This window comes from Aricia agestis, chromosome 2 (genome assembly GCF_905147365.1).
Source record: "Aricia agestis chromosome 2, ilAriAges1.1, whole genome shotgun sequence".
NCBI classification, from domain to species: domain Eukaryota; kingdom Metazoa; phylum Arthropoda; class Insecta; order Lepidoptera; family Lycaenidae; genus Aricia; species Aricia agestis.
In genome coordinates this window covers 4,108,215-4,132,261 of record NC_056407.1, presented here as the reverse complement: position 1 = coordinate 4,132,261, position 24,047 = coordinate 4,108,215, and positions in this window count along the sequence as shown.

Genomic DNA, 24,047 nt, shown 5'->3' with positions numbered 1-24,047 from the left:
CATGACCAGCCCACTTTCACTTCAGCGTGCTAATTCTATGAGCAATGTCGGGTGACTTTAGTTCTCTGGCGAATGATTATATTAGGAATTTTGTCTACCAGAGATGCTCCCAACATAGCTCTTTCCATAGCACGCTGAGCAACCTTAAACTTGTGAACTATTCCTCCGGTGAGTGTTCACGTTTCAGCTCCGTATGTCATTACCGGTAGAACGCATTGATCAAAAACTCCGGACTTATTGGTAGTGGGATCGACGATTCAAAGATATTTCGGAGCTTCCCAAATGCAGCCCAGCCTAAGCGTATTCTTCTATTTGCCTCCTTCTCAAAGTTGTGCTGCCCTAGTTGAATTGTATGGCCAAGGAATACGTAATCTTGCACAACTTCGAGACTAGGAGAAATATACTATCATTCTTTTCTACTGCATGCTAAATTAAATAAAACGCTATTTATTTCAGCGGTCAGTCTGGCGGTCAGCCATCTTCTAGACCCAGGTACCTTACAGACTAAGCTCTACCACAATAGTAGTACACTACACTTAGAATAGAACCTTAAAATATCACAATAAGACCACTGACATAAAAATAAGAGCAAGCGTGAAGCGATGTCGCGAAATTCACACGAGCGAAGTCCAGGCAAAAACATCTTTGTCACGCTTCTTACAGCAACTCCAGGATTTTGTTTCCTTTTGTTTTAACTTTAAAGATAATTTGTACTTTCCATCCAAATTCACCTGTATGAGACTAAAATGTTTGAAGGAGACTAAAACCATTGCCATGCCAGTCTAATTTCATTCACAGAGCTGTGAATCTCCTCTAGTTAATCGTTTGTTAAAACATCACGCCTTTGACATTTAGGGCCTGTTTCGCCACTTTCTGATAAAGTGCCGAATAGGCTAATTACAGCTTTTTTGACAGATTATCCATACTTCATCTGTCAAGTTAAGTGGTTGATAGCCTATTCGGCATTTATCAGGAAGTGGTGAAACAGGCCGTTAGGAAACTAAAAGGATAACAATAAGAATCGGCGCAAAATAGAAATTACTCCTCCACAAAACGTGATCCTTTTTCGCTTAAGTTTCGGAAAACTTGACTCTATTTAGAATTATTTATGCTTCAGAAACTGGGCATAACATCATATTATATGCAAATAGCGAAGTCTTTTTGTCGCTCGTACGCGCATCACACATCCTTATATTACCACAGAACTACAAAAAAACCACAAATTCTTTTCTCACTAGACATCAAATCCCGTCTCCAGGAAGTCTTCTAATACGGCACAGCTGAGTGGTCCGTATTGAGTTTCCTGCCGGATGCGTGTAACAGGGTTAGCACTAACTGACCAGGTCACGTAAAAGCCCCTTAAAGACCTCCTGTTATTCAATTTCCGATGAACTATGATTGATGTTAGCCTCTATCTAGTTCATAAGTCGAAAATTATACAATACATACTTTCGACAGACTTTCAGATTAACATTACTAGCAAAAAGCCGAGCTTTGTGAGGGCTCGCATCGTCACACCCTGACTGACTGATGATAACACATCTACATATTAAAAAAAAATACTATGGTAAAGAACGAATCTATAGACGTGATAGTTTTTCCCGTGAAGTGTACCTACCACAAAATGTTCAGGTTGTGAGATACTAGGGCTCGCTTCGCCCGCCTTGATTAATGCGAAACTAATGCGGCACTTCATGCCCAAGCCGCTGAACCTATTTGGCTGAAATTATGTATGACAATACTATGAGTTCCAGGAAAGGACATATGTTTTTATAATAAGGGGGCAAACAAGCAAACGGGTCACCTAAGCAACTTCCGTCGCCCATGGACACACGCAACATCAGAAGAGCTGCAGGTGCGTTGCCGGCCTTTTAAGTGGCAATAGGAGGGGAGGTAAGGAAATGGAATAGAGAAGGGAATGGTAGGGAATTGGGCCTCCGGTGACTCACTCACGCCGGTTTTCTGTGAGCCCGTGGTATTTCTCCGGTCGAGCCGGCCCATTCGTGCCGAAGCATGGAAAAGCCCATTTATCGCGGAAAATCTTACGGTTCCCTCGCGATATACGAATTCTGGCGCAATGGAGTTGCAGGCGTCGCCTACTCTTGTATATTTACTAGCATTTTATCGGTAATCGGCTGAAAATAATTTGATATAATGCAGGTTTTAACGGAGAATAGTATTATATCTTCGAATATTATGCCTAGGAAATATTAAACTTTTCAGTTAGTATTGTTTGTTTTTTTAGAAGGTAGAGTTGAAACTTTCTAGGAACAACATTTGATAAGACATCGCTGTGCATAACAGAAGCTATAAAATATAATTTCCAAGCCTTTTTAATTAAAATATAAGAACAATAGAAAAACGAGAATATTTGTTGATGGCACTCAAAACTAATGAGACGCCATAGACACGACTAATGACTAATCAAAATAAACGTCACCTTGTCAAGCCGGGACAATTTATCTTGTCAAGTCGCAACGATCTTGTCAAGGTACAATGACATAATGTGATTAGGTAAAAAACCACGCTAATAAGCCGGCCACTCGCCCCCGAATTACTTGCGACCAGACATCTAGCCGGACAGCGCAGACGGGCGTTTTTTATGCAAATATTTTGACATGGGTTGGCAAAAAGTTGGTGTGAAGTTGTCAAATTAGATAGAAGTTAATGTTTGATGTAACTAAATAAGGCAGGCTTACATAATAAAAATATTAAGTTACTTCATCTTAACTTAGTTAATATTTCATAACAGGTAGGTTGAGGCCTGCTTCATGGAGACTAGATGATTTTTCACCTTATTTTACTTTTTCTGGACTTCTTTTTTATTTCAAAGAACAACGAACCTTATTGGCATACCTAAACTTATGAAAATATAAAATGTCGTATTTTGGTGTACTTACATCTATGAAACATACGCCAATTGTTGGAAAAGATGTTTACAAACAATAAATACTGTTTGACAAAATGTAGTAAATGATATACTTTCTGAGATATTTCAGTTTGAAAATGTAAAATAAATAAGTAACATTTTAGATACTTACACAATCTGAAATATTTCAAAAAGTATATCATTCACGAAAATAACTTTAGGCCACGCTCCATACAAAAAGGTTCGAACTCTTTTAAATACATATTTTTTATTTATACCTATTACCTATTGTACCTACTTTGCACTATTGTACAGTAGACATGCCGTCACACACAGCCTTTACGTCATAACAAACTTTGCTTATATTAATATTATGTTGTCATGTGTTGTCATATTAAGTCACTAGTCAAGTAGTCACTACACAGAAGTCACAACTGAAACTCCACAGTGCAGTTACTCCACTGGTCTATGATTACTAGGTACATTGTTCGTCAATCGTCACAGGTTGAAATAATTGTGTTTTAAAATCGCCGGTCTGCGCTGTCCACGACCCTTATCTAGCATCGTACCCATGTCACGGCAGTTTGACAACACGGCTTAAGATCCCGCGCATACTAAGTGCTCCCCGTCAGACTGTCCGCCTGTGTGTACTACTTACAATATTATCATATAAATATTTGTTTTATATTGGCGGTAAGTAGTGGTATCGATACCCGGGCCCAATTTTTAAAACCCGGGTTTTCGGGTATACTATAGTGTATAAGGTTCTTTCCTAGAGCTAAGGCTTTATTATGCAGGCAAAACTCTACTACAGAGGTTAAGGCTCTATCTTGGGGGCTAAACTCAGTACTTGCTCCTAATATTCATAAAAAACGAATTGCTCGGAAAGCTTTGTGCATTTTCCCGGGTAAACCCGGGCGCGATGCCCTAGCGGTAAGTTAATCATCAGCGTAAGTGTCGATGGTACCGAAAGACAAAAGTGTTTTCGTATTCATTAAAATTTAAATCGTTTGGAAAAAAGCACAAATTGACATAATATTATCGTATTAGAAATAGTATAATTGAAAATATGTATAATAAGATAAAAGCATAAATAATTATAAGTAGTATTAGTATATATAAATAAATTATAAATTGAAAGACTGTATAAAATTAGCACGCCACCCAAAGGCAAAATAAAAGAACTTGATCACATAACTTTAACATCATATTGTACCTTATTTCAGCAAATAAATGATTTCTATTTCTATTTCAATTTAATTTGATGGCTAGGTCAATGAAAAGAAAAATATGGCCAGTGAAAGTTTACGAAAACATAATAATATCACCTTGTGGCCCTACGAGAGTCTTGTAGTCATTACGCTAGAAAAATGTAAACTTAACTCAATTAATATCACTGGAGTTGATAAAAATATATATTTTTATATAATACGACTTACGAGTGTATACAGTATAAAATATATAAAACGCTATCAGTCGAGTGCAAATCGAAAAAAGGTTTTTAATTTTCCATTTTCTTTGAAAATCTGAATTACACTACGTATACGTCTAAAACAATTCTAAAGATAATCCCCAAGCTCAAATCTGACCTAGCTAACAGCTTTTTTAAGAAATATATATTATGTATAATAAATATTATAGCAATAATATAGGTATGACTTGGAAAACACCTCTCTTCTTCCACAGCCACTGTTGCCTTCTAACTGCTTAAAAAACAAAGTGCGGCACTCCGAGAGTGCTAGACGAAGTGAAAATGAAACAGTAGGTGCAGTCATGTAATCGCCGTGCTATCGAAATAAAGAATATACTTCTCTCTTAGGCCATGTCGGCGGTTTACTCCTCCTCCGTCTTACGAATTTTCTATCAGGTACCACACACGTCCAGGCACCGTACCACAAAACCGTTTTGAGAGTCAAAGAATCGTACGATAATGCTGCGTCCCACTCTAACAAACGACAGATGACGTTGTTCGAGCAGGACGCAGCATTCTCATGCGATTGTTTGAGTCTCAAAACGGTTTCGTAGTAGACCCACTGATTCCTGACGCGAGTTTTACATTTAAGTCATCCTAACAAAATTGCACAACGCCGCTATAAAAATTTAATCCTCAAAACATTATATCACAGAAGAATAGCCACAAAGGCGTTCCAAATATGATATTTGGATACTTAAATATAATTTTCGTCCAATCTCTATCCTCTTATCTCCGAGAGGCCGGCCGTTTTTGTCCGGGACGAATATCTGAGATTATAACACGACACAAATACGTCCTAATGAATAGGATTCCCGAATTGGGCGGCAAAAAGCACGAAATCTTCACGACACAGAATTTTAAAAGAGACTAATTACAAGCAGTAATTTTATATGAAGCAAAACCTGAGCTCCCCGCTGGAAACACACGGAAATATATTTTATAGAAAATCGTGAAAGTTGTTGAGTCTGGCTAATCATATATTTTAACAAGATCTTGTCTTAGTAGGAGGATTTGCGAAATACATTTTTGAAGTGAAAACTGCTTTCGCGTATTTTAATGTATTTGGGCTAAAAAAATTAACTCGTTTTAGGACGCACTTATTTGATCCAAAACTTGTAAGACGAAGGTAGAGAAACTAGACTTCGTTCTAACCAGCGGCGAAAATACTATCCCTACTATTTAGTTTTATGAACGAGTAATATACTCCGAGATTCGCTTTAAAGTGCTTAAAAGTTGTATTCTTATTTCGTTATTTTTATCGATATTTGTCCAGAGACAATGCACTGTTGCGAAATCGAAAATTATTGCTTTAAAGTATGTACCTGCATTATTGCAACTAGCACAATGTACAGAGTACCGTCGCGCTAAGACACTTTTGAAGTTAATATTTTGGGTTTAATTAAATTGTTATACTTAATAATAACGTGGGAGCGCCATGCTTCGGCACTAATGGGCCGGCTCGACCGGATAAATAGCACGTTCTCACAGAAAACCGGCGTGAAACAGCGCTTGCGCTGCGTTTCGCCGAGTGAGTGAGTTTACCGGAGGCCCAATCCCCTAACCCCTACCCTATTCCTTTCCCTACCCTCAACTATTCCCTTTCCTTCCCTATTACCCTATTCCCTCTTAAAAGGCCGCAACGCACTTGCAGCTCTTCTGATGCTGCGAGTGACCATGGGCGACGGAAGTTGCTTTCCATCAGGTGACCCGTTTGCTCGTTTGCCCCCTTATTTAAAAAAAAAATATATATGTTTATAAGTTTATAACTGTCAAAAATTATGTTGTATTTTTTATATTGAGGCCCTGGTCTTGTCGAAGTACAAACTAATCGCAAAAACGAACTATTAATATTTATTTTATAGTTTTAGTTTAATTCAATCACTGATTATAATAAAAATAAGAATATTAGCTATTACGTACATATTTTTAGGTATCTTCACTTGCTCTATAGTCTATAGTTACTCTATACTTATTATTTTGCTTTTAGAACTATCAGTTGATCGAAAATAAATCAATCAAATGCTGCGATTTTCAAACCGAATATTCTCCCGTATGTTTTCATCACCACCACCACCGAAAAAGTGTTCATTTATACAGATATAATCAGAAAATGACCGTCGATAGATCGCTGGCAGGCGACAGCATACCGCCATCTTGTAAACCGCCAACTTGTAAGCCCGCCGCAAAAAAACACCCAAACAAATATAACTCGAATCGCTCTGGAACAAGTTTCAAATTCCATTAATCAAAACTTTGGGTGTAGGTTACAAATTATGTACAATTTATTAAGTTTAACACTTTGCAATAGGTCTCAAAGTCGCGCGAAACTTGTAGTGTGCTAGGATATTGGTTACACTTAATATTGAGTTAATTGGTGATAAGCTGTTTTGATTTTAATAGTCATTACATAAAAGAAACTTAAAGCAAGATAATTAATCAAGATTCAAGATGCATTCGATAATGCGTTGTTAGAAACAAAACATGTTATGGTATATTATAAATTATAATAATTATATTAGGCATTGCAATCGCCATGTCATTTACTATGCTACACTTACAAGAAAGGTATTCTTTTTTTTCTAATAAATTCTCTGTTCTTGAACGTTAACTCCTGCACCGGCCATTATCATAAAAAATCCCAATTGATTAACAAAATCACAGGCCATAATATATTTTATTCCCTGCGAGTACGCCGATATCAAAATACCATAAAATAGTCGAATAGACACATCGGTATGTAAATAGTAAGGGATAGAAATAACCCGGTAATTAGCTAACCCTCCGCTGCAGACCCAACGTGGGAATTAGCTCTGACCAAATTATTGACGGAACAGGGAAATCTGTCGTTCTGTCACTAATTCACTATTTTTGGTAATCGACTATAAGGAATGATTTCACAGAGCTTTTATTAAATGATACAAATAATTATAAAGAATTTATCAAAAATAATGTAAAAAATATTTTAAATTATATTATTAAACTGTAAACATAAAATACCGGCTATAAACATGGAATTTATTGACTTCTAAATTGTAGAACATTATATTAAGCCCAAAAGATTGTGAACAGTGATTGCCTTCAATTACATTTTCACTCAAATGCAAAAATGTTTGAAAAAAAGTACAAAAAATGTTATCGACTGCTCCATGACTCTGTTCGTTGACCGCGCGATGGTGGTGGGCGGGAGTAACAATTAAAGATATTACCGCTACGCCCACCAAAAACAATGCCTTATCTCCGAATCAATCCTCTAACTCATCTCTCGTCCCACTTACCCAATTATGGTAAGAAACTGCCAAAGAAATTGTCTGTGCCTAGCTCGCATTTTTTAGGGTTAAAGTAGCCATTCTCTTGAGCTAAGACTCATTTAACAGTTTGCGAGTAAATTGTTACTTTTGCTTTGCTTGCTTTTTAGGGCTTATTACTGAGACTTCGATTTCTGTCCATCTGTTTGTATGTCTCCAGGTTGTATCTCAAGAACCGCTAAAGCTAGAGTTTTGAAATTTTCACAAATTGTGTATATCTGTTGCCGCTATAACAACAAATACTGAAAACAAAATAAAATTATTATTTAAGGGTGGCTCTCATAAACGTAATTTTTTTTTGCCTTTTTTGCTCGATATCAAATTTGACAACAGGCAGGCAGTTGAAATTTTCACAGAATTCTCAATTAAGTAAGTAAATACCTATGTGTACTTTAATAATATTTAAATTAAAAATAATTTAAAATTTTATTTTAATTCTCATTCAAAAACACAACTTTTGGCCTATTTTTTCTCTATAACGGTAAGGAGCACCAGCTTGGTGCGCGAGTCCGGCTCGCACTTGGCTGATTATTTTCTGTAATTTACTGCCTAGAATAACTCCTTGATCCTGAATAAAGCAAAACGTTGCTTTGCTTTATTCGTTATATAAAAATTATACTTTAAATTAAGTATAGTAATATTATTATTCCAGCAGACGCTGATTTTATTTAAAACCTACTCACTTCACTTTGAAACGTTTGGTTGGTAAGTTTTGAAATTTATGGTATACCAGCTAAGCAAAAAGTGATGGGAAATAAAAACTATTTAATTGTGGTGATTAAAAACTGCGCGTCACAATTAAGGCGTAATTAAATAGCTGATTGTCCAAAATTCCGTCTTGTCACATTGTCTAGATGCCCAGAAGCGAGTTATTAGAATTGTTGAAGAAGGTAGTGGCTTCCAAACTGTGAAAGAAGAGAAAGAAAACATTGTTTAGTTTTTTGCAAACTGTGGTCATTTTTTTTTTAATGTTTTTTCTCTCTTCTTCATTCTCTGCATAAGAGATTGCTAGAAGTATTCGTATCTTTTAGAAATTACATAGGCACTAGAATAAATAAATGACGCTCACAACTCCGTTTATCACGCGGGAACCGTACATCTTTCCGGGATAAAAAGTATCCTATGTCCTTTCCCGGGACTCAACGTATATCAATGCATGCAAAAAATACAGAAAAATCGGTTCAGTGGTTTGGGTGTGTAGAGTTATAAGACAGGCACACTTTCACATTTTAATATATTTATTAATAATAATATTAATAAATATATTAAAATGTGAAAGTATATAGTATATAGTAAGTAAAGTATACTAATATTAAAATGTGACAGCCGTATCCATACAAATTGCTACGGGAAAATTATACAAGACTAAAAAAATAATGGAAACCATCTTTATCATTGGGACTTGTGGACTTACTGAAATTAATAAACGACTTCAGTATACGAGTACAACCAAATTGTATAATGCATGTTGTACTTACGTAATCAAGCCAAGAATTTTGCCATATACCTACCTAGTTTTTCTTTACATTAAAAAAACCATCAGAAAAAACTGAATTCGGTGCATCAAAATTCAACACATTGGGAGGCACTGCCCTCAACGATTCTGGCGCTTGGCGAATTTTTATGCGGTACGTGGTCGGAATTGTGTGTGTTTATCTTATCTTACCTCTTAAACATATCCGACTTGACCATTACCGGCGCGAGGAGTTGTGTGTTTGAGGGCTGTATATCTTTTATTTATCGAACTTTACTGCGCCGCCATATCTCCATATCTGATATCAATAAATCCGGTACGTGTGCTTTTAAAACTGTGTTAAGACGATACTAGAGCATAATAAAAGAGGAGCACAGCATGTGGTTGTTAAGAAGCTGCTCGGCAACATCGTTTATCGCACAGTGACAGCACAGTCACTTATCTATGTTAAGAACTTAACTTTAACTCCTGAAGTTAAAGTATCTTCACGTCACACTTTATCCAAATCGCGTAATCGGTGAAGACTGTAGACTGTAGAGCAATAGTTCTTAACCGGTGGTCCGCGGACCACTGGACGTGGTCCCTGGAGGTATTCCAAGTGGTCCGCGAAGCCATCCTTACAATGTGTGAGAATTCAAAAGTTAGTAAAGAGTATGGACTATGCAGTCACAAAAATCACATTTAATTAAAATCTGACTTTTAGATTTTTGCAAAATAAAAAAATGCGTGCTAATAATAATTATAAAGTTGTCTTTGTTATCTTTATTAAAAAATCCTTAGTTTCGTTATACCAACCGGTTGGTCCCCGGCTAGACAATCATTTGGTTAAATGGTCCCTCATGACTAAAAGGTTAAGAACCACTGCTGTAGAGGTTTAGGCGTGAAGAGAGAACACTTTCATATTCAATAATCATACAGATTTTTCGTATTCCTCAAGATATTAATCATGTTTGGGATGGTCATACTTTGAGTAGGATTACTTACAAACTTACATGTAAGCTACCGGGATTTTTTATAGATTTTGTCACAGAAAAATGTACATTTTCCGCGGGATTTCAAATTTTCTGTGTGAACGAAGTTGCCCGAACAACGTTTTTCACAAAGCAGAAGAGTAAGAATTCAATGAAATCTTTATAATATTCAAGCTATTCTACTTAATAAAAATTCTACTCCGAGATGCAGATATAGATTGTATACCTTATAATTATAATAGAATATATTTGAGTCGAAAACAGTATTTATTGAACCCTTTGTGGAGTGAAAGGGAAATCAAACGCTCTGATAACAAAAAATGTTGCTCATTATGATCATAGGCCGAGAGGATGTTGATGTTTTGACGTTGTGTACTGTGTACAAAACTGAAACGATAATAAACAAAATTGTACTTAATGGTTCCTTTTTAAGTTTTTCATAGAAAAGAAAAAGAAAATAAATGGTAATCGATTTTAGCCGACTTCCAAAAAGAAGGAGGTTATATTGGTCGAGTGTTCAGTAACTTTTTTCCTATAGATACTAATCTTGGTGCAGAAGCTTTTTCAATACTTTTTTTTCTATAACATTTCATTCTATAATATTATGTTATGATTACTTAAACCTACATATTTTAATCTTGCACTCACTATAAAAAAGTTATTTTGCTCGCATAAAATTAAATATTCCTTTATTTTCTGTCGGCGAATTTAGCTTTAAATAGGAAATTAATAAAAATTAAAAACAAAACATGCAATTTATGACTCTTTTACTTGAAAAAGGAGCATTTCTATAAAAAAATACTATTATTTTTACCAAAAATGCTCAAATATATTCCGCAGTCACCTCCTGGACTACAACCGTACGGTTTTTTGAGCACGGCCGCGCGGGCAACTTGTAATTTGGCTGTCAAATAGTCTAAGAGACGTCACTCATCCACGCATGCGCAGTAACATTTCATTATGTGTCTGACCGGCAATTTGGGCCCTCCCCTGTTCCACTCGGGGTAATGCCCCTATTGTTCCTCAATTTCATCAATGCGGCCCAATGCCTAATTAATAATGAGTTCAGAGCTGAGCGATGATTAAAGAAAATAATTATGTTTTGTATTGTACTGTATTGTAGGTTCAGGTGCGGGTTTCCTCGCGATGTTTTCCTTCACCGTACGAGCGTCCGTAATAATTATTAATTATTATGTAGGTACTTGGGATCTGAAAATTTTTCATTGGTACGCGTCGCCAGTCGCCACCTCCCGGGATTGAATCTGTACCCTCTCAAGGTTGGGTGGTGAATCCCAGACGTATTGACCTGTTCATTCCTCTGGAATAGACCGACTATGTTGCAAGAATGCCGTATGTGCTTGGGCATCCATACGGACATTTAAAATATTGTTCTACAGTATTTGAAGACTGGTTACTTAGCTCTGAAAGTACTGCCGTATAAATCATCCACAACAGATGCAGAGGGCTTTGATTTTTTTAGGGTACCGTACCAAAGGGTAAAAACGGGTTACGGGACCCTATTACTAAGACTTCGATGTCTGTCTGTCCGTTTGTCTGTCTCCAGGCTGTAATCGCAAGAACCACTATAGCTAGATTTTAAAATTTTTGCACAATTTGTGTACCTATATTAAAAACTTCTATTTAGAAGTCTTTGACCAATATCTGTTGCCGCTATAACAATAATAATTATTACAAAATAAATTAAATATTTAAGGGGGGCTCCCCGTGATTAATACAGATACAAGAAACGTGATTTCTTTGCTATTTTTTTTTTTTTTTTTTTTTTTGTTCTATAATATCAATAATGGCAAACAGGTAGGCATTTGAAGGGGGGCTTCCATACAAAAAACCCAATTTTTGGCTATGATTGTTCTATAAAAGTACGAAACCCGTCCAACTCGCACTTGGCTGAAAATTGTAGGTTCATGGTGAAATTTGTGTTTAACACTTAAACACGGTCGTCTTGAAATATTTTCAATAAATTGCATATAGTGGAAGTAAATTTCATCAAAATGGTTTCAGCGATGAAGAGGTTACAAACAGACCTAAGCTGCCTTTAATGTCAAATACCTCAACAATTCTGAAAGTGTGCTCTACGGAGCCCTAGGGAGTTGCGGCTTTGGGAGCGCAAAGAGGGAGAGGAAAGAAGAGAAAACAAAAATATATGATTTTTTGGGAGGGTTCGTCAAAAGGATTGCGCCACCAAAAAAGTTTGAGGACCGTTAATTGCTCTTCCTAATCCCTACCTACGTTCACAAGCTAATCTAATATATTTTACACAGTAAATAAACTTTTTTTGGATTCCTAACCATAACGATTTAACTTAATTAAGATATCTAATATCACATATTATACTGATTTAAACAGAATATTAAACGGAATTTTATTAATCGGTGCCGTCACATTGTAAATTGACACGACAGAAATTCCGACAATATTTCTCCCATAACGCTATGAAGTATTTAAAAAGTATTAAAAAAGATTAAAAAAAAAAGTACGAAAAAACCTTGTTCTTGTCGCGTCGACTCCTGTGCCGTGTTTAGTGGATAACAGATTGACTTTTTTCCTTCTTGTACAGTCGCGTAGAAATGTGTTTTTAGGTTTTAATTTTTAATAAACTAAATTTTGTAGGAAATAAAAAAGGCCCGGCAGTGTGTTATGGCCGGTTTAGATTATTCTAATCTAGTAATCCAATCCCGCTTTTTTGCAAAATTGTATTAATTCATTCCAGAATCCAGTACCAATAGTAATCCAACGCTATATCACTGGATTGAAATAATGTAAACCGGCCATTACTAACCTATATGCTACAAAAAGCAAAGTTTCGTGTGTCTCCATGAGTGAGACTAGTGTTTTTAAGCTCCTGAATTGCTAATAAACTGATTTTCATCCAGTGCGACTTACATTTTGCTATTTTGCAGCATCAGTCGGCTGTTGGGGTCTCCGGAGTTACTTACTTTCATTTTATGTCATAGTCCCTTTATATGGTAAAGACCATCGAATCCGGTCAAACTGAACACAGGCCGAACTGACCGGACTACTGCACACACACAGGAATGCACAAAAAGAGTCATAGATGAAATCTAATCAAGTGAAGATTTAATCGGCCTCCCCGTATTTGGGGACCTTTAAGGTAATCACTTCATTACGCGCCTGTACAAAACAAAAAACCTATCCCACATGGCGCATATGTCCCTTCTGTACAGCAACCGAATTAGATACCCTCTAACCCAGCAGACTTCAGCCCTCGAGTTGCTTCAACATACTTTTTATGTTATTGCACCATACTTTTTGTCTGTTAATTGTTTGTTGACGTTTTTATTGCGTTGTTTTTGCTACTTTTGACAATTTACAAGACTTTTTTTGTGGAATTTGCTAAGGATTTGAGTATTTCCTGATGTTAAGCGCCGGAATTGAATCTACATCTTTATTGTCATATGCGTATTGGTTTAAAAAACTAACTGCTCTCTCTGCTTAGTACAGATATAACAAAATTTTCGATCTTATGTTACTACTTCTGGTCATTTTGCTGAGTTTAATAGCTACTTATTAGTACTCCTAACAAATTTTGAAGTACATATATGGTCTACAATAATATTATTATACTTACATACTAATAAAAACTACAGGCGGTCTAGTGTCTAGACTTGTAGCCTGTAGGTATAATTCTAGCTTCAAGCTTGACTAGCTTCTGACATTCTTTAAACTCCATTATTTGGAATTCCATTCATATTCGACGGTTCCGGGTTCATAGTTATTTTAAGTACCTGGAATAGAAAAATTCTTAATTTTATTAATTTGAAATAAAGATAACCAAAGTATTCAAAAACTACAAAATGGTTTTAGCGCGATAAGGTTAATGTGTGCGTAAAATTTGCCACTTAGCTGATAAGTTGTTTGCAGAGCAAAAACGTCAGTTTGGTGAAGACGTATTAAAGTAAGATCAGCCATGATAATCTTATATCTTTAAACGAGCAATTCTTGTATATATATATATATATATATATATATATATATATATATATATATATATATATATATATATATATATATATATATATATATATATAATTGGAAAAAAAAAAAAACGCCTCCGTGGTTTAGTGGTATAGAGCGCGGCTCTTGACTCGGAGGTCGTGGGTTCGATTCCCGCGTTGGAAACATGTTATTTCCAGGTTTGGTTAGGACAATGCAGGCTGGTCACCTGATTGTCTGACAAGTAAGATGATCCATGCGTCGGATGGGCATGTAAAAAAGTCGGTCCTGCGCCTGATCTCTCGCCAGTCGTGTCGGTCGTCCGTCCCACTGGGTTAAGAGAGTAAAGGAATAGAGAGTGCTCTTGTGTACTGCGCACACACTTGGGCACTATAAAAATTACTCCTGCGTAGCTGGCCTGGTTTCAATGAAACCGGCCACCGTCACCGAAACCGGTGTGGGAGCTATTATTATTATTATTATAATTGGAATCTCGGAATCGGCTCCAACGATTTTCATGAAATTTAGTATATAGGGGGTTTCGGGGGCGATAAATCGATCTAGCTAGGAATCATTTTTATAAAATGTCTTTTTATTCGTGTTTTATCGATAATCGATAAACTGAAAAATGTGACTCTTCCTGTCACGAACACGAAGTCAATGAGTGTTTGCTATACCGAGCAAAGCTCGGTCATCCAGGTACTTTAAGTTAAATAGGACTAATTTTTAGTTATCTTTACTCACCTGGTAGTTGGTACCTGCCCAAGTGTCTCATATAGAGCGCCACAAACACGCAGGTATTATAGAATATGACCATTGAACATATTCTACTATATCACCCCTGATCGACTTTGCTTTGATTCGCAATCATAGAGGCAATCATTATTTATCATGGCTTTTCCAGGATAAACGGATTACGAAATTTTATAAATTCTCTTCAGTAGTCTAATATACGTGGGAGAGCCATGCTTCGGCACGAATGGGCCGGCTCGACCGGAGAAATACCACGTTCTCACAGAAAACCGGCGTGAAACAGCGCTTGCACTGTGTTTCGCCGAGTGAGTGAGTTTACCGGAGGCCCAATCCCCTATCCTATTCCCTTTCCTACCCACACCTATTCCCTTCCCTTCCCTTCAGTATTACCCTATTCCCTCTTAAAATGCCGGCAACGCACCTGCAGCTCTTCTGATTCTACGAGTGTCCATGGGCGACGGAAGTTGCTTTCCATCAGGTGACCCGTTTGCTCGTTTGCCCCCTTATTTCATAAAAAAAAAAAAAGTACAGTTAACACGATTTTGCAATTATATCTAGTTATACCAACGGATTCCACCTGACTTTGCCTTGCATATAGCCTGGCAAAATCGGATCACCCTGTTAGGTTGAAGCCAAACGAGCGTAATTTGTGAGTTGTGAGTCGCAGAATTTCGGTCGCGTAAATATCTTTTCATACAAATCATGACTCACAAAATGACGCTCGTGTGATTCAAACAGGACTTTTGTATGAAACTGAATGCAGCAGAATTTCTGCCAGCCGAAATTCTGCGACTCGCAAATTACGCTCGTTTGGCTTCACCCTAAGTACGGTACAATAAAGCTACATAAATTATTATTTAGGTAAATAAAATCAATTTAACTGATGAAATGAACTCGACGTTTAACTGCGGTATCGGGTAACCGGTAACGTATCGACAGGATGGCCAAATTTAAAATAACTTGTTTATTGGAAAGGCGATTAATACGTAAGTAAATACTTCGGTATCGGATTTAGAGGGTCAGGGGGACCATGACGACCGTTGAATTCAGGACAAGTTTGTAAAGTTTTTAAAATAACTTGAACTGCAAATAAAGTTTCGGCTTCGGCCACTTTTGGCCGAAATAATAGGGGCAACAAAATCATTCGGCTCCGAACTCCGAAGTAAGCAGTAAAAGTTGTAAGTAAAATTACGATCAAAGCTTAAAAAACAATTATTCCATATTTTTTGCTGCTTAAATATATTAATTTCATCAGCAAAAATATGAAATAAGTAAACTTGCAGCCGAAATACTAAAGCTCTCTTCTGCTGCCTGTTTTTATAAGTTTCGGTTGTTTGTTGTAACTCATAATAATATTTGCTCGTTATTCGTTGCATTATTTATTATTACATACATTACATTTCGTGACTCTCAAATTCTGGGTACGAAAACTATCTCCAGATAAAATATTAGATAATATTACTTCTGCAGAAATCATACCACTTTGAACTTCCGTAATAGATATTAATTTTTGTAAGTCTATTATTGTTACAAAATATTTATATAATGTAAGTCTATTATTGTCACAAAATATACGTGGGAGAGCCATGCTTCGGCATGAATGGGCCGGCTCGACCGGATAAATACCACGCTCTCACAGAAAACCGGCGTGAAACAGCCCTTGCGCTGTTTCGCCGAGTGAGTGAGTTTACCGGAGGCCCAATCCCCTAACCCCTACCCTATAACCTACCCTCAACTTTTCCCTTCCCTTCCCTTCCCTATTACCCTCTTCCCTCTTGAAAGGCCGGTAACGCACTTGCAGCTCTTCTGATGCTGCGAGTGTCCATGGGCGACGGAAGTTGCTTTCCATCAGGTGACACGTTTGCTCGTTTGCCCCCTTATTTCATAAAAAAAATATATGGAGTAAGAAAGTACTCACCATAATAATAATTATAATATAATACTTGCCTCAGTGCTTAAAAATACATTTTATAATAGAAGACATAAGTGAAAGAAGTGGATAAATAACATTTTATAACATAACACACATTCTCGTGTTTAGTAATTATTTTGTATAATATAATAGTACATAATAAGTATGAGGTAGCATAAAATAAAGGATTGCTTTATGTCCGCAGTCCGAGCAAATGAGAAAATATTGTGAAACTTGTCACCCTACTGTAAAAGATAACAGATAATAATTCGACGGCAAAATTCGCATATTTCATACGAAACGTGGAAAAAATCTCCAGGCTACGATTTTTGTTGATGCTATCTGCCTTAACGAAATGTATACGTAGCGGGGACTGCACACTGCAACTCATTACTTTTATTACAAGCATAAAGGTGTATAAAGGATATTTTATTAGGATCAAAGATTTTATTGGCCGGCCTAACGAGCAAAAGTGTGAAATCGTTTGCATTTTTAATGCCTTCTTAAAATTAAGCTGTTAATTTATATTCAATGTAAACTTTTAATACTAGCTGCTGAATACTTTAATTTTGGGCTAAAATCAATAAAATTTACCATAAGTCTTCTGGATCTCAATAAAATGTCTTTAGCGCATATACGCCAAAACCTTACGATTCTTTTACGATTTGTTTTGATAATTAAATTCTGAACTGTTGCAATATACTTCGTGGAATTCGCGAAACAAATCATAAAATCGACTCAAACAACAATCGAAAAGTTTCCGAGAGATTTTGGCTATATTGTACTATCTTTTCAATAGGGATGTAAACCAAACACGCTACGAATAGATAAACTCTACTTATCAAAAACCTACCTCAGAAACTAAGCAAAACATAATATTAAGTCAGTATTGTTGTAATTTAATGAGATTATATAACACACAGAATATTATGCACACACACAAGGCACCTCACTCTAAGGCAGGGCTTCAAATACCGGTATTTTTTCATAACGTTATTGCTTCAAGGGCATAGATAACGGTATGAAAATTTACCCGATACTAGAAATAACGGTAAAAATTGGAATTAATACCGGTAAATGTCATAACGGTAAATAGGATTTATAACGGTAAATATATGTTCTTTGATAACGTTACCTTTTGTAAAATAAGTACTTAATTTAATCAGTCAATTCAGTATGCAGTATGCACAAAATTAAACTAGACGTGTCTGGTGACCAGTAGGTATAAATTATAGGAAAAATGACGTCTAATGAGAATAACATGGTCAGTAGTTCAGTGCTCAGTATCTTTGTTTAAATATTACTAATTTATGGTTTGTATAGTAAATTATTGTATTGTCAGCACGTGCGCCGTGCGCTGGCTGCCGGACGGACTCTGTTTGTTTTGCAGACGACGGGGCGAGGTGGTACACAAAGCACACGACGAGTGGAGGCAGTCAGTTCAGGACGTTCGTTCTAGTGGAGATAGAGAGAATAGAGCTAGCTGCCGCCTCGCGCCGCCACGCCGTCTGCGTTACTGCATGTAAAATGGTTTGTGTGATCCACGGACATGCTGTGCCGCCAGAGCCCGCCGGGGACCTGCGGAGCGGTCTTTTTGCCCTTGGTGTGCGTTGGTAATACATATTGTAGGATTCCCTTTGATCTATCGTTCGCGGCGAAATTGACCGGTCCGCCTCGCCCCGTCTTGTGCAAAGCGCCTCTGATCCGACGGGCTACGCTCCTTAAAATATTCTCCGTGTTATAATACCTACATATTTTGTATATGGTATCATATAATTTTGTGCTTCCGTTTTTAAATGTGTTGATATTTTTAAATACAGTCTACAAAATATATATGTATTAAACTTAGAATTCTAGTAATAATAATACTAAGACATACAAATAATTATCCATATTTTGCCAATCCCCCGCATTCGCCACAATTAAAACAAGTAAATAAATACGGACATTGCAATTTGCATAATTTTCTGCATTCATTGACTAAACAAATCTTGACTTGTTAAGTCAAAGTTTTTTTTAATGAAAATAAGGGGGCGAACGAGCAAACGGATCACCTGATGGAAAGCAACTTCCGTCACCCATGGACACTCGCAGCATCAGAAGAGCTGCAGGTGCGTTGCCGGCCTTTTAAGAGGGAATAGGGTAATAGGGGAGGGTAGGGAAGAGAAGGGAAGGGAATAGGGGAGGGGATTATGCCTCCGGTAAACTCACTCACTCGGCGAAACACAGCGTAAGCGCTGTTTCACGCCGGTTTTCTAAATAATAATATAATAATATAAAAACTGGTGCTCGGAAGTCGGAAGTTGGGCTGCGAGTGAGACGTGTGCACGACGCATACCCCATACTTGATACCAGAAAATATCGTTATATTTACCGGTATTTTTTGGTTATGTTACTAGATATCGATAAAAAAAATACCGTTATCTGGCTACCATTATGAACATACCGGTACGTAACGATACTTTTTCGGGTATTCGATAACGTTATGAAGCCATGCTCTAAGGACACCTATAAGCATTGTTCGTATTGTTCCTTCCAGCGCCATCTATCGGTACAAATAAAAGTTATTTTAAAAGCATATTCAATTTTTGATAATAATATCACATAATACTCGTATACTGTATTAGGGCCTGTTTCACTACTTACTGATACGTGGCGGATAGGCTATCCGTAACTTATCTTAGGGCCTGCTTCACCCATAAAGTTAATATACCTAGCGGAATAGAGAAACAAAGGCCTGAGCAAGAGATGTCACTATCAGTAACACTGCGTGGTACAAAGAGACGTGTGATACATGACAGCAGCACTCTTTTTTTGACGTCCAGTCGGCACGTGCCGCACGTTGACAATTTAATCTCATAGAATTCATGTTCAATCATGCTTGTGTAAGTGTATATTATGTACACATATTTTTCACACAGATGAAAACCAATTTCGGTTTCGTTTGACAGCTCGAGATTGTTGCTCTATTCCGCTAGGTATATTAACTTTATGGTTTCACCACATCCAGATAAAGTGCCGGATAGGCTTATTTGACAGATTTTCCATACTCTATCTGTCAAGTTAAGGGGTGGATAGCCTTATCAGGATTTATTAATGAATAGGTTTACCAACAAAACGTTTCTTGCAAGTTGCACCGTTGTGTGCAGTCACCTTTATTTTGTGGAAGTTTGATGAATGTACTCCTTAAAAAGATATATTTAAAACTGCTTATTAATTTTTATCTTTTACAATAAATATATTAAGTTGTATTTTGGTATACGTTTATTTGCTTAAGTTTTTGGGGTCCGATAATGTTCGTTTTATGAGGTCTCATTAAGTTAATGCTTTATGGAAAATTATTTTAACATTCATCATTAATATCACTTTTATCATCGACGATCAAAATTAATTTTATTATTAACTGATCATTGCAGCGTTTTAAAATTAACTTATGTTTTTCTTATGAGTTTATTTATCTTTTTAAGATTAACATACCAGAATTAAATTGTGTATTTAAAGTACAATTCTTTACATGTACTAATATCATAAACGTGTGTCTATTTGTCTAAACTTTTATAATATTTAATTTATAATCTAATGCTAATTACTCACATACGGTTTTGCTCGATCAAGCAATATTGTCGAGCAAAACCCGCGGCTCGGGCTTTCGTCCACACATTCAGCATTGCTCGATAGTTTTATTCTAAATCGTTATTGTGATTTATACGTGGGAGAGCCATGCTTCGGCACGAATGGGCCGGCTCTACCGGAGAAATACCACGTTCTCACAATCATCTCACAAACAGCGCTTGCGCTGTGTTTCGCCGAGTGAGTGAGTTTATCGGAGGCCCAATCCCCTACCCTATTCCCTTCCCTACCTTCCCCTATTCCCTTTCCTTCCCTTCCCATCCCTACCCTACCCCTACTACCCTATTCCTTCTTAAAAGGCCGGCAACGCACCTGCAGTTCTTCTGAAGCTGCGAGTGTCCATGAGCGACGGTAGTTGCTTTCCATCAGGTTACCCGTTTGCCCCCTTATTTCATAAAAAAAATATATTATATATTTAATTCCATCAAGCCGGCTCGATGCGAGCCTTCGAGCTGTGAGTTTTGCGGTCCATACAGTAATTATTACTCGATTTGGAGTAAAACTATCGAGCAAAACTGCATGTGACTACTTAGCTTAAGTTGGCTTACTTTTCTCTTGTTTTCAAGCTCAAAGTGTTTGTCTGATGCGTAATATTATTATTACGAGTATCTGCACTATCTGTCAACTTTCCTCTTGAATTTTGATGAAATTTGGTATAAGCTTTTAACTTAACGAAGTTCTTGTTCTTGGCATAACATAACAAGACGTTACTTCGCCAGAATGTCACGGCATAGTATTTCAATGAAAGAAGTATCCGCATATTTTCCCAGCAAAACTACAATTGACTGTCATAGTCAATTGCTTGTACCCAAACTTGAATGAAATCAAATTCGTATTAGTACCGTGTCTCTGGACCCACGACAACTGGCTCTCTGTCGGCACCTGCCTTGACACAACAAATGGTTTATAAGTTTATTGTCAACATGGCCAAGCGCGAGTGGTTGCCGGTTACTGTGGTTCTGTATATTAGAGTAAACAAATATTTGGTTGTTTGATAGAGTACTGATTAGAAATTAGAATAAAGAATTGGCATTCTTAAGCATAAGTAAATTCCTTACAAAATACAAAGTAAACAATATTATAATTAATCATAAAATATTACAAATAGGAGCGCCGAGCGCCGGCTTCAATATAAAATTTTAATCACCTTTTTCTTTGTCCTCCTATATCTACCTTATAACTCCTCTATACTGCCTTCATAAAAAACCTAAAAGTTTCTGACACCAAATTTCGTAATCCTTGCTCAACGCATCTTTTACAATATTCATAAGAAACTTGACATATCTACACTGCAAATTCGCTGCAGATCCCCAGAAGTCAACCAGTGTTGCCACAAGAAAGGGCACTTCATTAAATGTCAATTATTATTTGGATGGTACTCGACTCTGCGCACAATGCCTTTCAGAACATCTGCCCTATTTTTTTCTTCAACTAAAAGTCTGACAAAAGAATTTTGTTAATATTCCTTGAGGCGTTAAATTTTGATCTCGGAACGCCAACAAAAGATGTCGCATGCATTGTTTAGACTTAAGATTTTGCTGAGGAAAAAAACTTGCGATATAATTTCAACGGGCTTCACGCTGGATGCGTTGGGCGTTGCAGTTTGTGCGCTATCACAAAAATATGTTTTTGTGATATTAAGTACCTTGTTATATATTATATTATGTAGTTCTAGTTTGTTTGTTAAATCTTATATAATTGATTGTACTGTCGGTTCTTGGTGGAAATTTATTTTAAACAAAAATAAAACACAATTTTACGTGCACTTTCTCACTATATTCATTAATTACTTATTATAAATTTAAAAACACGACCGGTTTCGAAACAAAACACACACCTGATGATGAATTGTTTCGAAACCGGTCGTGTTTTATAATAATTAATGAATAATATTATAAATTATAATATTATCATCGCATGTAATGGAAAAAGTGCACGTAAAATTGTGTTTTATTTGTGTTTGTTAAATATTACTTTCATTATAAGAAACAGCAGTGAAATCTGATATTTTTAGTTATTATTCTATAACATGATTATACGTGACTGAGGGACACAATTTTTATGCTTATCCCAAACTCTAATAAGTAACATTTCTGAGCATAAAATTCCTATCAGCACCATAATGCTATACTTATATTAATTTTATTAATTTAAGTATATAATAGACAATATTTAAACTCTTAGTAAGTACTACACAATATAACAGTTTCCTAAATTACTATCTTAAACCGAATCTCTTTTGTTCAAGGTTATAAAGCAAAACGTTATTGCTAAGATTCACAAAGGCCTTATTACACTATAAATCATACAAAGCTACGAATTACGATCACAAAATATCACTATAATTTATCTGATACTGCGTTACACGTTTCCGAGAGACTTCTAAAACCTGTTGATATATTCTATAAAAAACATGTTAACATTTTGTTAAAATTAGATGTAAGTTACTCCTTTTTTGAAAGTCGGTTGTTATTAGCAATTATTACACTGCGATATCATTAGAACACGTATTACGCACATCGTCATCCGTGTGAAGGTGCATTATAAAATGTCCAAATTCTTTTATTCGTACATGCATTGTAACAAAAAAAAACTGGACCCGAAATCCTTCGGTAACGGGATCCGTCAATTATTTAGAAGCCGGATATTGTTAAAACTCCGCAAAACTTACGCAAACATTTTAATTTTTTTTTTTTCGAAACGGACAATAATTGCTCCGTAACTCAATACTTTTATGAACCTTTTGAATTTAGAATCATTAATTTAATAATAATTGGGTTATTGGAATTTTTAATATAAAATTTAAATACTCTTCTGCTTTGAGTTAGACTGTAGGTATCCATGGACATTGGACATATTTTCATGACTTAAAATTTTACAGGATATTTTGATCCTAAATATTTTCATGGATTATGGATCATGACATTAAAATTAAATATGTTTACCTTACCGTTATGTTTACCCTTATATTTATTTTGCAATAATTAAGAAAATTTGCTTTGTATTTATGTATGTATTTACAAATATTATTATTATCTGCCTCTCTATCCACAATCTAAATAATAGTACACCTCTAAGGTTTAAAGGTTATTAAACCTTAAAGGGTTATTTGTTCTGTAAGAAACGAAATGTTAAAGCTATTTGAAGATAACATAACTATTATTTTATTATTGTACATTTTAACAAGTGTGAAGTATTAATAACAATAAAAGTAATATCAGCACGTTGGCGGTTCTTCGTAAATCGTAATGTAAAACAAAAGAACTCTTACATCGGCCACTATTAGCACCTTGCTTGATAGCTTAGGCCTTTTCAGACGGAGCGATTCATTATACCTACATAACTTTTATTTATATTATGTAGATGTGTTATTATCGGTCAGTCAAAGTTTGGTTACTATTAAAATATGAAAAAAACTGTCATAATGATTATGACCACGCTGAAAAACGACTCGAGCCCTCACAAAGGTCGCCTTGTAGCTAGTTATTGTTATCATTAATTGTTTAAATAATTTTGTTTTCTAGTGATACGCTGACAGCGCTGGTTTTAGGATGGTTAAAATATTAAACTCGTGTCCATACCGCACGTGTCCTGATCGAAAATTTGTAAGATGCAGGGAGAGTAGTCTCTTTCTGTCGCGCAGTGAAAATGTAGCCCAAATTACTAAATACTATTTACCACTAA